Source organism: Narcine bancroftii, chromosome 3, assembly GCF_036971445.1.
Source record: "Narcine bancroftii isolate sNarBan1 chromosome 3, sNarBan1.hap1, whole genome shotgun sequence".
NCBI classification, from domain to species: domain Eukaryota; kingdom Metazoa; phylum Chordata; class Chondrichthyes; order Torpediniformes; family Narcinidae; genus Narcine; species Narcine bancroftii.
This window is the reverse complement of record NC_091471.1, coordinates 369763253-369776808: the sequence shown is the minus strand read 5'-3', so window position 1 is coordinate 369776808 and position 13556 is coordinate 369763253. Positions and strand designations below refer to the sequence as shown.

Genomic DNA, 13556 nt, shown 5'->3' with positions numbered 1-13556 from the left:
TCTTACTGCCCGTGGGAAGAACCTGTTCCTTAATTAAGAATGCTATTACTTTAAAATCTACTCAAGATTTCTGACATGCCAGATATTTTTTGATATAGTCATCAGACATTGCAAGTCTTGCATATTTATTGACTCAATGCTAAAAAATGTTAGAAATTAAGCTTGATATTTATGAAAAAGAAGCATTGATCTGTGCAAATCCATGTAAAATTTCTTCACGGTTCCTGTTCTCACTGACATTTTCAGTGCTTTCTTCAATCGCAAGATAAATCATTTCAAATAAAGTATGTTTTGAAAAAAGTGCTTTAAAAAAATTTACAAAAACAAATAATATGATATATAATTTATTTAAATCCCACCATCTACAGTACTGTGGCAACTCAAACCTGCACTTAAAGCTTGGAGTGAAATTGGCCAACACCCCTCTGACTCAGAGGTAAGAACTCTCAACACAACAGATATGATGAGGGATAACCAAGAGGAGGTTTTTTGAGTGATCCTGTTCAAACCTGAGCAATTTTTCCATTTCCTTTTGGTCATTGTTAAAGTCACTGACAAACCTACAGTGTCGAAGTGAATAATTTAGAATTTGGGGTGTGCACATAATTGTTTACTTGGGTGACTGGCCCCTTGATGGTGAGATGAATTGGCTAAGCATTCAATGCCTCTTGACATATTTCCATTTGTGAGAGAGGAGTAAATATTGTTTGGGTGACTGACACTTTAATTTATTGCAATGCAATCTTGATGAGACTTCTGAGGAGTAAACAATTTTAACTTGAAGAAGGGCTCAGGCCCAAAATGTTGGTTATCCTTTACTTTCTATGGATGCTGCGTGACCCTGCTGTGCTACTCCAGCACGTGTGTTGCACTTGACCCACACATCTGCAGACCTTTTGTTTAAAGCAATTTTAGGTTCTTCTTTTAATTCTGATGCATATCCACATTTTAAGAGAAACCGGCCCGCCAGCACCTTCTCAAGGCCATGAAATTAGCTGGCTCAGTGTACAAAGTCTTGAGACCTTTTCAATTAATAAAAAGAAAAATCTTGCCTTGTCATTTTATTCTTTTTGCTCCTGTTGTGTGAGATGAATCATGCAAAAAGATAACAAATCTAATAGAAGTTTTGGATAGATGACATTCTAGACCTTTTCATGGCTTTTAGTGACATTTTGTGCACTTTTTTTTTTAAAGGTAATTTATCTAAATGTTTGGACTGTTATACTGGCACAAAAAAAGACATTTTTTGACTTGTTCATGATAATAAATTCTGATTCTAAATTATTGGGAGGTTTTTCAACATTGTGAACTATTAGGCAGTTGATATCCTCTCCTTGACAAGGATAGAATTAATCAGTAGGAAGAGTCCTTACCAGTTTGCCCATGGACTGTGCTGTGTATGAAACTCCACCTCAGCTGAACTACTCTGTGCAGTTCTGGTTGCCACACTCTCGAAAGGATCTGATTTTACTGGAGAGAGGACGTCTGAGAAGGACGTCAGAGTTTTTAAACAACAACACTCCATTACTAGCTTTTCTTCCAGATTTACTTAATTCCTCAAATTTAAATTCCAAGACATCAATGTTCTGAATAGTAGTGCAGTAACTTCTTTCTCTAATACAATTCAAGAAATGATCCACGTTTATTTTCAAAACATAATCCATAACAGGATTATACAAAAAGGTTGGTTTGGAACAAAATCGCTTACTTCTTCACTAAGTGTGAATGCATTTCTTCTGAGTATTTTATCTACTCAAAAATTTATTGGTATGGTGTCACAAAAGGATAATACTTTTAAAAGAGACAGAAAGATTAGTAACATCAAATTGGAGAAAAATTCATGGTTCTTGACTGAGATAATTATTTGCTAATTAGTGTTCCTAACATTAAATGTAGTTAAATGTGACTAATTTCACATGAAAATAAGGCTGTTAAGGTTGTAAATAACTTGATTCTGAAAACAGTGATAGGAAAGTACACACAGCGTTACTTCAAATGGATATGATGTGAAATGTCTTTATTTTTCTTCATAATGAACAACTCATTTAGGAGATTTCAGAAAATAAAATCAAAGATCTATTTGGTTAGTAGAATGCAAATGAGAAATCAACTTCCAAGACTACTTTTGAGCTCTTAATACATCGCTAGGCACATTCTTCTGCTCATAAGTTTAACGATAAATAAGAGATATAATTATGAATAAACTGCTGGAAGTAATGAGTGCCTCATCTTTAATGCTGCCACTTTATGTCATAACTTGTTAAATTAATTACAATACAGACTTTCTTCTATAAATCAGTAAAAATTCCATATTGTATTTAGATAAATGTACTCTCAGGTACCAGCAGCAAGTCAGTTACTGAGAGGACTCCTTTCTTCCAAGGTTAGGGTTGAAGTCATTGCAATCGGTGCTGAGGGGGCCTTGCACTGGAATGAAACAACAACATTTCCAGAGGATTTTTTGGGGATATTGCATTAATTGAACATGGCTAATTTGAACCACCCAGCTGAGCAAGAAATTGAAAAGGCTCTGTATCCACTGGTAAACAGTAAGGGCACTGGAGCACGCAAAATCCATACTGAACTACTTAATCGACAGAAAAATGCCTTGGTTTGAATTCATGATCTCCCTCTATCTAGAAAGCAAACATCATCAAGATCAAGATTCAAGATTTAATTTGAATCACAGTAATAAAACAGTGTCGTATTACATGAAATTTCTTTTTTTCCTGCTGCAAAGTAGACAGATTCGCCACTGGCAAGAATTGCCTCAGTATCTCTTACAGCCGGACTTACAGCACAGCCCTTGACTCTGTCAACAAAATTATGGTGTAGCCTTCTCACATTTGGAAGTCTCCAAAATTTCATTTTCTCCCTCTTGTTGTTCCACAATGCCTTGGCAAGCTAACAGATCCAACGCAGATCCAATCACTAATGAGTCTACTCCAGAACTAAGATCATATCTCCCTCACTCATGAAGTTACAGGGACAACACTTACAAAGTGCCTTGTGTCTCTTTTAAGACAGCCAATAACTTCTTCTGAGATACAGTCACCATTGCAAAGTATAACTTGAGCCAGTCAATTCCCTCTGTGAACAGCAAAGTCAGTAATCCCCAAAGAACTTGTTTTATTCTCAATAACATTGATGGAGAGATAAATATTGGCCAGGATAGAGGGGATAACCTCTCTTTCTTTCCCCACCACCTCCCCTTTCAAAACTCTGTTTTAGGATACAAAAGACTGCACCTTCTCGGAGCATGGCATTCTCTTCATTATTCACTGAAGTGCCCCCTGTTTCCACCTGATTGTTGAGATAACAGACAATAGTGTACCCCTGCGCTGGCAACTCCTTCCTCTAGATATCACAAGTCACTACCAAAATATTTGTGATACAGAATCAAAATTTGCTCTTTCAGTATTTATATGTGAGAACAAAGTAAATAAGTGAACACAAAATGCCAAAGAAACATTACATTTTGTCAATTTTTGACAAGGGCTCATGTTGCAGAAAATTGTGACATGGTTAGTATTCTAGGAAGGCACCCTTCTGTAATGGAAGGATATATGCAAAAATCCATTTGTTTTCCCATTATATAATACGTGTCCATTTAGACCTCCATACACAGGTGGAAGTTTAAGAAACCCATGTCACAGTGTTCTGTTGAGCAAAACAAAAGATTACCATCATCCGTGGTTCTAATGTCGACATACATGGATGCTTTTGATCTTTTTAATTGCTATTTTCCAGCAAATCACTTTTTAAAGCTTAGTGCTTTCATTAGATAAGGACAAACAAAATGCACGTGCCTTGATTATGAAGGAGATGTTTGGAGTAATAGCAGAGACCAATATTCTAAAGCTTAACACCAAAAACCAATACCATGATTCCAGCCACAGGCAATGTTACCTCTAATATTTCGTAGTCAGTGGGCACAAAAATCTTATGCGGTGCAGATTTTTTTCCTGTGACAGAAGTCTGTGCACACTGAATGCTTGTGCAAATGTAAACTTGAAATGGTTTCAAGATAATTTGGGCTAATAAAAATGTACTGGCATGTTTTAATATAATACATGTACAATTGCATTCTACGAAGTAAGGTATTTAGTTAAGATTTTTTTCTATATTTTGAACGACTTTGTTGAGTTTGCTGTTCCGTTAAATAAAACATCAATGAGAATTTCTTATTTTTATGTGATGCAATGTCTAAATAAATTAATAACACCCATCAATTCACAGATTATTATTATTATTTTTTGAATATCTTATTTTTGATTTTCCAGACTCGTGTAAATCCAATAAACATGACATTGCATTCTCTTCCCATGTAATATGATTTACAGAGTCCTTATTCCCCCTCCGTACACCTTCCCCCTGCCTATCCTTTAAATTATACAAATACCAAAATATAAACATCCAAAAAACACCTAATACCAAAAAAGACAACAATCGACCTCGAGGCTGGAGGACCTCGGATATTAAATAAAAAAAGGTCTGGGCAAAAACACGTTGTCTGCGTCACATTCCCCATTTCACACTCTTAATCCTTTACCTGCTGGGAGGGATTGTTTCTTTTCTCTTATTTGGGAAGGGGGTGTGAATTATATCTGTGACCCAATGTGCCTCAGATACAGTTGCCACACTTCAACGAATGTGTTATAATTCTTCCGTAAATTGTAGGTGATTCTCTCAAGGGGAATGCACACTGTATTTCCACATTCCCTCGTGCAATATTTAGTTGGGAGTTGGACTGCCACGTAACCACTATATCTTCCTGGCTACTGACAAGGCGACCTTCACAAACTGAATTTGGTGTTTGGACAGTCTAAACTGTACGTCCCCAATATCTCCCAGAAGGTACAACTCCGGATCCTGTGGAAAATCCACCTTTGTAATTTGTTTCAAAATGTCCCCCAGGTCCTCCCAGAAGGTTCTCACCTTTTTACACAGCCAGGTGGAGTGAACAACCTCCACACCACACCTAAAACACATTTTGGAGATTTCTGGCTTTGACGGGCCTCCCAGTTGACTGCTCTCCCCTTCTCCCTCCATGTCGCTCCCACCACTGCCTCCCAACACTCTGCAGCCACCACCATCATCCCTACTGACCTTGCCACCACCGCCATTTCGCAGCCTCTGCTGCACCCGGGATGCAGGCAAGGCCAGTGTCCCAGCAAAGCCTGATCCTCCACCCCCATCTCGGGATGCTCGGGGGCCTCCCACCTCCTCCACAGTCTCTCCTGCGCCACTCGCTCTTGCCGTCACCGCCATCGTCACTATTCCCACCTCTGCTGTCTTCATTGCTGCCGCTGCCATCGTCCAATCACTTCCATTGCTCATGGGGCTGCCCTTCCGATGCTCTCCCTCTCATCACCTCTCTTGGCCCATTCTTGTCGGCTCCCTTGGGTTTCACCTCGATGTGCAGGCATCAGCTCTCCCACACGATGTCTGCACTCTTCCCTGGGCCCACCGACAAGAGAGTACCATTGTCCTCCAACTCGGCAGTTTGATCAGGTAGCTCATTCTTCTCTTCATGCGGGAGCCTCAAACAGGCCCTGCCATTTTCTTTACCATGAGGCTGCCTCTCCTGGGCTTCGTGCTGCGCTGGGGTCCCTGGTTCTTTCTGAAGTGCCTTCTTTTCTCTCTTCCCCATATCTTCCCCATAACTTCTTCTGGCCAGTTTTTCTGGCTATTTTCTTTTGACTATTTTCACTTGCTATCTCAGGAGCTCGTCAACCCTCTTCTCTGCATTTTGCGACTTCACAGATGATGATCATTATAGTTGCTGGAAATGGTTAAATCAAAGCTTATTGACAAGCCATCCAGATGCTTAATGTGTAAATCTTCACACAAAACACAGTTGACATTGGTTTACAAAATATTTGAAATAAAACTGCACAGAAAACAACAGAATAACCAACATATTTAAGTCACTCGGTTATTTTTTTTCTCTCTCCTGTTTTTGGTCCTTACCCATTCTTTGAATTCATTAAACAGTCTCACTTTTACCGTATTTTCATCGAGAAAACGGAAGGCATTAACTTGTTTATCGCCAGACGTGTCGTGACAATTTCAGAAAAATCAAAAGCTGACCATTCTTGTACAGGCCCTCATCCCTTTATCCGTGATTCCGAAAACTGAACATTTCTTTTACTGCATGTACAGTAATTTTTCAGGTGTTCCAGAGAGAGCAAGGAGAGAACGTGGCTCAGGGAGTGGGAGGGGGAAGGACGTGGCTCACAGAGCAGGGGGGGGGGGGGGAGGATGTGGCTCGGGGAGCGGAAGGGGGGAGGACGTGGCTCAGGAATCGGGAGGGGAGAGAGCAAGGAAAGGACACAGCTCAGACAGTGAGCACGGAGAGAATGAGGAGAGGATGCAGCTTGGGGAGCAGGAGGTGAGAGAGTAACAGTCCAACTTGGGTGAGCAAGTGGGGAGAGAATGCGGCCCAAAGAACGTGGAGGGCCAGCGGGGGCAAGGAGAGTCGAAGCCCGCCAAACTGCCAGGGCCAAAGAGCGAAGGGACCCGGGTGCTGAGCTCCACAGTCCGGGAGGAAGGAGAAGAGAAGTGATCCGGCATCAAGGAGAAGGTGGTGCTGGAGGGAGAGAAGCCAAGGGGGTGCCGGGGAGCAGCCAAGCCCAAACAGCAGCAAGAGTCGAGCCCTAGGGAGGAGCAGGTGATGAGAAGCGCACCCTTCCCCCCCCCCCCCCCAGCACCCAAGCCAGTGCAGAGGGACCAGATGATGGGAAGCTATCCAATGGCAATGGTGGAGCCCAGTGTGGTAAACCTCTTTTTTGTTTGAATATGGGATTGATGGCCATCTTCGTTACCCATAACCCCTCATGCAGTTGGAACTGCTCTGTGTTTCTGTAACGCTGCTATCTTAATTCCACAATATGGAATAATCCAAAAACTGAAAAGTGTCCAGTCCCAAGGATCTCGGATAAAAGGATAAGCATCCGTACTTCATCTTCAGGAAATCTTTCTTCCAAATGAACACAAGGACGATTTATAAAAGTCAACAGGGATCTTATATCTACTGTTTTCTTCACGTTGTTGACTTAGCAAAACTTTAACGTTGTCACTCTATGAAACATTGTCTCTCAGATACTGCTTTCTTATCTTGTTAATTTTGTCTCGCACAAAATGAAGTGAATCGTTCGGTGCCAGGCCACTCTTTTGGAGAATCTTGCACAGTGCAGCCAGTTCTTCAAGACATTATTTAAAACCTGTAAAGTTACTTTGTATGTGAGGTTTTCTTGTGACAATTTGTAGCCACAGGGTCATTTGACTTATCATCTTCAAAGTATGTGATGAGTTGCCACATAATTTTTTATTATTGCCTTAATTTAAAATATCATGATTTTATAGATGAAAATCCCAAGTGTCTAGATAACTGTCTGACTTCATTAATGGTCCAAAAACAATAAGTTCATTTTCAGGGGCCTCTGCAATTTCTTTAAATTTGCATCTTTTAACTGTAAATCGAGAAAACACTGTAGAGATTGTTCTTGTCAAAGTTTCAATGTTTCTCATTAACTTGACTTATTTCCACGCATCAGGTCCCCAGATCTTCATGGCGTGCTACACAGTGTTGTACTGACAATAACCACACCAGCAGTGCGAGAAAAAGACAGCTTTAATAAACTAATATGTACACTAAGAGGTCTTGTCTCTGCAAGACAAACCTGGAAGGCTAGACTGTAGCTCTGGACTGCTTTATAGACAAGGTCACCGGGATGATCCCTGGTGACCTAGTGGTATAATTACATCTCACCACAAGTGTGTCCTGTTTCAGTCCTGCTGCGACACCATTAACTCTGCCCAACACTGCATCGGACGTAAACATCACCGTTTTATGGAGGTCAAGTTTCTTCTCTTCATAAAACTGCTTGATCACTCAAACAATAGAAGCATCTCACGCTTGCAGTACAACTATTCCAGTACAACCTTAAGATCTGAATTTGTCGCACAGAATGAGATATTTCTTGACAGATATGTCTGTGGTTTCATCAACTGTTAACGTGTGAAAAATCTGCTGATGCTATTTCTTCAAACAGGTCTTTCTGAACAATATAGTTGATAGTCTCCAGAAATTCGAACACATCATATTTGCTTCACCAGTTGTCTGGGAGTTCACCAATACTTCTCATTAAATGTAAAGAGTAACTCATTTTAAAAGTTAGCAACATGTTGCTAAGAACTTTGATATCCTCTGGGTTTGATCGTTTTTGCTCTTGTTCATCTGAACTCTCACGTAGCATCCTGTAACAGGTAATGATGGGTTTTTATTGCCTGAGCTTTTCTACATCATCCAAGCTGTGATTTACTTGCCAAAGGATGCTTCAAAAAGACAAGTTTCCAAATATCATCCCACTTCTTTCCACTTGCAAATTCTCCAGCAGCGTTCCCATCAGGACAATACAAACAGACAACTCCACTTTCCGAAACATGCATAAATATTTCTCGTGGCTGAACATTCATGATCTCATGAGCTTTCAGCGTCACAGTTTTTTACTATTTTGTTCGCCCATTCAACCTTAAACGAACTTGCAGTTCTTCTGTGCTTTGCCCTTCACTTCTTTTGAATTCCACATAGGGAATCAATATTTTTTTCAATAAAAACTCAGCGAGCTATCTTCAGAATTTAAAATAGATCTTTGTAAATGTCATGATATGAACACTATCTGCCAAACATGGCTGCAGCCGGGCGGCCACTGGACAAACCGTGGCAGGAAAGGTGAGGTGATGTAAATTAGTGACGTGCAAATATGGTATTTGAAAAGCCAACTAAATAGTTAACAGAAACAGTTCACTCAGAGGTTGCTTTCCAAAAGTAGGATTTACCAATTGCTCTATTAGTTTAGGTACCTACCCTTTGGTGCGCCCATTCCTTGCGTTTGTGCGCTGGTGACCAAGCACGTGTGCGCGCGCACAGCTTGGCGGGAACAGAGGCCACAGGAGAAGATGCCCTTCATCTGCTGGATGCAGCAACATTGTAAACCTTTTTCTTTTCATACAGTCGTTGAGTCATAGGGGCAAACAGTCCTTTTGGCCCAACTTACCCATGCTGTCCAAAAAGTCCCATCTCCACATCCCAACTGCCTACATTTGGCCCATACCCCTCGAAACCCATCCTATCTAAGTATCAGTGGTTCATACTTTTACAATACTCAGTTTACAAGAGAAGCCTATTTACTTCCAGTAAAAACATAAAAATGCTAGAGGAGGTCAGAGATCAAGCAGCATCCAAAGGAGGTCACGAGATTTTCCACCTTTTCGCGCCTGAGGCCTTATTCAAGGAACTAAATATTTAGCCTACATTTGGCAGCTGTGGCTCAACGGGTAGAATTCTCAACTCGGGGTTAGATGGTTATGATCTCCATCCCAGATGAGCACAAAACTCAGCGTAGCGCTGAGGAAATGAAGTTGAATTTCAGTGGCTGTCCAAGCCTTTCGACTGCTGCTCATGGGGGATGAAGTTTTATGTCTTTATCCATTCCATACGAGGACTGGTCCCCTCCCTTGAGCCCATTCAAAATAATTGCAGGCAATGAGTCTAATCCCAGAGTTCTATGAAAGAAATTATGCCCAGCATTCATTTCAATATTATTACAACGAATGAGTTTGTTTTTAAAAAAACAAAAAAATTGGGTGTTGGTCATATAATAGCTTGGAAATCCAGACAGAAGGCATTGAGTGCAAAGCACGATGGAGACCGACATCTTGATTTTAAATTTCACTTGTTCTATGTGACCAATTAGTCTGTCTAAACATGTTCTTTTCAAATGACAATTTGTGAAGGAATAAGGCTTCTTTTAATTTTATGATCTCAGAGACCACACACTAACTTAACAAGGTCACAACTGGAGACATGCGTTAATCTGCATTTTTATGAATCACAAGATCACAGAATAAAATTTGGCCTGAAAATCCACGCTGAGCTAAACGGTTCTCGTATCTAGTTTCAAATTCCAGCCTTTTCCCCGTATCCCTTGATATCCTGACTAATTAGATACCTATCAATCTCCCCCTTAAACTCCCCCAATAATTGGGCCTCCACAGCTGGATGTGGCAATGAATTCCACAAATCCATGACCCTCTGGCTGAAGAAATTTCTCCTCATCTCTGTTTTAAATGGGTACTTTCTAATTCTAAGACTGTGGCCTCTTGTCCTGGATTCACCCACCAAGGGAGACAACATTCACAGCTACTCTTTCCAATCCTTTCAGCATTCAAAATGTTTCTATGAGAGCCCCTCTCATTTTTCTATACTCCAATGAATACAGTCCAATAAACATTCCTCACATGTTAGCCCCTGCATTCCAGGAATCATCCTGGTAAATCTCTGCACTCTTTCCAACATCAGTCCATCCCTCCTAAGATAAGGGGCCCAAAACTGCACAGTTCTCCAAATGAAGTCTCCCCAGTGCCCCATAGAGCCTATTTACTCTTATACACTATTCCCCTTGAAACAAATAATGACAGAGCATTCACTTTCTCTACTGCCGATCTAACCTGATGGTTAACCTTTAGGTTATCCTGCACAAGGACCCCCCCCACCCCGCCAAGACACCTTGGAACTTCTGAATTTTGAATTTTCTCCCTGTTTATTTCCTCTTACAAAGTGTGCAGATTCACTAAAACTTCAATGCCATTGTTACCCAACCCACTTCTTATTGACGAGATCCACAGATAGTGATTTTTATCATAAAGACTGGCTCATCAGTTCACATTGTTGCTTTAATCTTGTATTCGAAAAGGACGGTAAGTGTGCACAATATATGAAATAACATGATTCTCAGCAGCTTGACAGTTAGTGAGAGAAATGAGTAATGGATATAATTAAAAGCTTTTAGAGAGGAATGAAGATCACATACTACATGAACAATTATGAAGAAAGCCATGTCAGCAATTTTGTTAAAAGGAAGCATTGATGCAAAATATAAAATTAGCAGCGTTATCTTACAGGAAGAGGACAAAAGTGAACAAAGATTAGATAATCTTGTTATGATCTTGTATGTCAGTGTGTCACTTGTCCTTGTCAACGGTTTTCAACGTATAGTAAGACCCCAGGTATCTGGCAACAGATGTTGGATATGCAAATTTTCAAGTTGCCTGAGACTCACTCTTACAATGCCACCATTTAAATGACCAAGGACAGTGCAAAATGTAAAGTAATTTGAAAAAAAAATCAGTATTGTAGTCCTTAATTATGTAAAGTTCACTTTAACAGGTAATTCCTGTTAGTTACAAAATAAGCCTTACTAATATACATAATAGCAATAAAGAGAAAGATTCTTACCAGGCAGGGATAGGGAGACACTTTGGGAGAATTGTCCCAGTGGCGAGTGGCATTGGTTGGCTCTTCATCCATTTTATTGAAACACAACTTTATTCAAATGGTTGCAGTGGGTGGCGGGGGGTGGGGGGGGCAAGACTGGGGCACCCCACTGACTGCATGTTTGCTCCCATCTTCTCCAAGAGTCGTGTGTTGCTGAGAAGATTTAATTTTACACTTTTAAACTTTTTTTATTCTTATTTATTCTATCTACTTATTCATTTATTTATTTGATTTATTTTTGCCAGTGGCTTGACTTCCAGATAACGTGGATTTTACTATATGTCCATTTAATATAATTTTATTTCGAAGTATAGAATGGTAACAAGCCCAAGAGCCTGGGCTACCCAATTACACCCAGTTGCCCTCCAGCCCCCAGTAGGTTTTGAATGGTGGGAGTAAACCAGAGCCCCCAGAGGAAACCCATGCAGACATGGGGAAACGTACAAACTCTCTATAGACAGTGCAGGATTCAAACCCGAGACCCGGTCGTCGGGGCCTGTAACACAGTTGTGTTAACTGCTATGTTAACTGTGCTATTTCTAATGCCTAATTCTAAAAGGTATAAAAATATTCTTTCAAAATTCATATGGATCTGGATAGTTTATGAGATTATATCAGATACATATCCGGATTTTGTAAGTCACAAAGTTTGTATTACACACAGGCAGGTTTGGTTGTGGAGTTTCCATGTCCAGTACTGTATTTATGACCATTGGTGGCTTCCCCTCTCCTGCTAAGGAAAGTCCAGCAAAGCCTGTTACACATAATTCTGTTACTAAACATCTTTGGCTTTTTAACTCTTTTACGAGGTTTCCTGCTTAATTGTAATATCAGCACGGTTTTCATCCTCTATATTTTACCTAGGTCGACGTTCAATGATCCAAAGTCATTTTTTAAAATGAATACTGGGGGTGAATTTCTTCAGGATTGAATAATTCTAGCAAAAGATCTACAGGAATAAGCCTCGCCCAGTGGGATAACAACTGTAAGTATTAAAGCCTGTGGTACATTTTATCAAGTGATGGCAGAAGAGAAAGTTGGCTGAAGGTGTAGAAACTGGATGCCAATTAATCATTTTTACTTCAGAAGATGTTACTCATGGTAAGGTTAACATTCTCCATTAACCTACAAGGAGAACTTCCTGCAAAGACTGAAGCAGGTAAGGCTACCGGCCACCATTATGCCAGCCTTCTATTGGAGCTCTTTTGAGAGCGTCTTAGTCGGCTGCATCATAGTGTGGTACAGTTTCTGCAGAAAAATGGACCAGAGGTCAATTCACAGGACCCTATGTGTGGCAGAGGATCGCTGAGTCTTCCCCCCCCCCCCCCCCCACCCCACTGACGTGATCTGCCAGGATCGTTGTCTGAAGAGGATGCGCAAATTGTTGAGGACCCCTTCCACCCTGCACACAGCTGCTCCTATTGGGGAAGAGATGCAGGAGTATCACAGCCAGCACCACCAGGCTGAGGAACACCCTCTTCCCACGGGCAGTGAGAATGCTGAACGACCAAATGAACTGCTCACACTAACCCTCCGAGACTCTCAAATTCATGAAACAATCTTATTTGTATAGATTAAATACTGTATGTATTGTTTGTCTGTATATGTTATGTCTGTGTGTTTTGCACCGAGGAGCGGAGAACACTGTTTTGTCAGGTTGTACTTGTACAATCAGATGACAATGAACTTGGTTTGATTTGAATGGAAGTCTATTGTATATGGTGAGGGATACAGAGATTTTTACCGAATGTAATTCATATATGGGGACTGTGATGTATAAACCCCTGAGAGTTGGAAAGAAAATAGAAATGTACCTTGTATGGAAATATATTCTGAGGAGCCACAGAAAGGTGTTTTACAGATTAGATGAATAAATAAACATGTTGAAATTGGAACAGTGAACAGAGAAACAATGGAGCAAGCGATCAATTCAGATAGTTCACTGAAATTCTGTTTTTGACAAGAACCAAGAAATGGGAGCAGGAGTCAGCTGTCTGGCCCATCAAATTTGTTCTGCCATTCAATGAGATCATGACTGATCTATGATGGCCTCATGTCCATACATCTGCCTTTCTCCCATATCCCTTAATTCCCCTTCTTTGAAAAAAATCTATCCAATCTTTTCTTAAATATATTTTCTGAGGTCGCCTCCTCTGCTTCTCAATGGGCAGCAAATTCCACAAATTCATCACCTTCTGGGAAAAGCAGTTTCTCC

At 40.6% G+C, this 13556-nt stretch overlaps 1 long non-coding RNA gene across 3 annotated transcripts in view; it reads right to left on the bottom strand.

Annotated features, from left to right (window-relative positions):
* The window catches only part of LOC138759597 (uncharacterized), a 114090-nt gene that overhangs the window by 23668 nt on the left and 76866 nt on the right, over positions 1-13556 (bottom strand). For 2 of the 3 annotated variants that reach the window (XR_011354987.1, XR_011354986.1), the window contains exon 2: positions 11303-11494. The exons of the other annotated variant lie outside the window; for it this stretch is intronic. This is a non-coding gene — a long non-coding RNA (uncharacterized lncRNA). The remainder of the gene's footprint in view (positions 1-11302; positions 11495-13556) is intronic. 3 annotated transcript variants of the gene reach the window in all.